Here is a 244-nt window from a genome sequence, read left to right on the forward strand (position 1 = left end):
GCCACCATCACGTGTCACCTCTGTCACCATCCGGTGCCACCAGTGTCACCAGTGTCACCAGTGCCACCATCACGTGTCACCTCTGTCACCATCCGGTGCCACCAGTGTCACCAGTGTCACCAGTGCCACCATCACGTGTCACCTCTGTCACCAGCCAGTGCCACCAGTGCCACCCCCGCCACCAGTGCCACCCCTGTCACTGCCACCCGTGTCACAAGTGTCACCAGTGTACCCTATGTCCACG

The sequence above is a fragment of the Pterocles gutturalis genome, unplaced genomic scaffold (assembly GCF_000699245.1).
Source record: "Pterocles gutturalis isolate BGI_N339 unplaced genomic scaffold, ASM69924v1 scaffold31345, whole genome shotgun sequence".
Taxonomy (NCBI): domain Eukaryota; kingdom Metazoa; phylum Chordata; class Aves; order Pterocliformes; family Pteroclidae; genus Pterocles; species Pterocles gutturalis.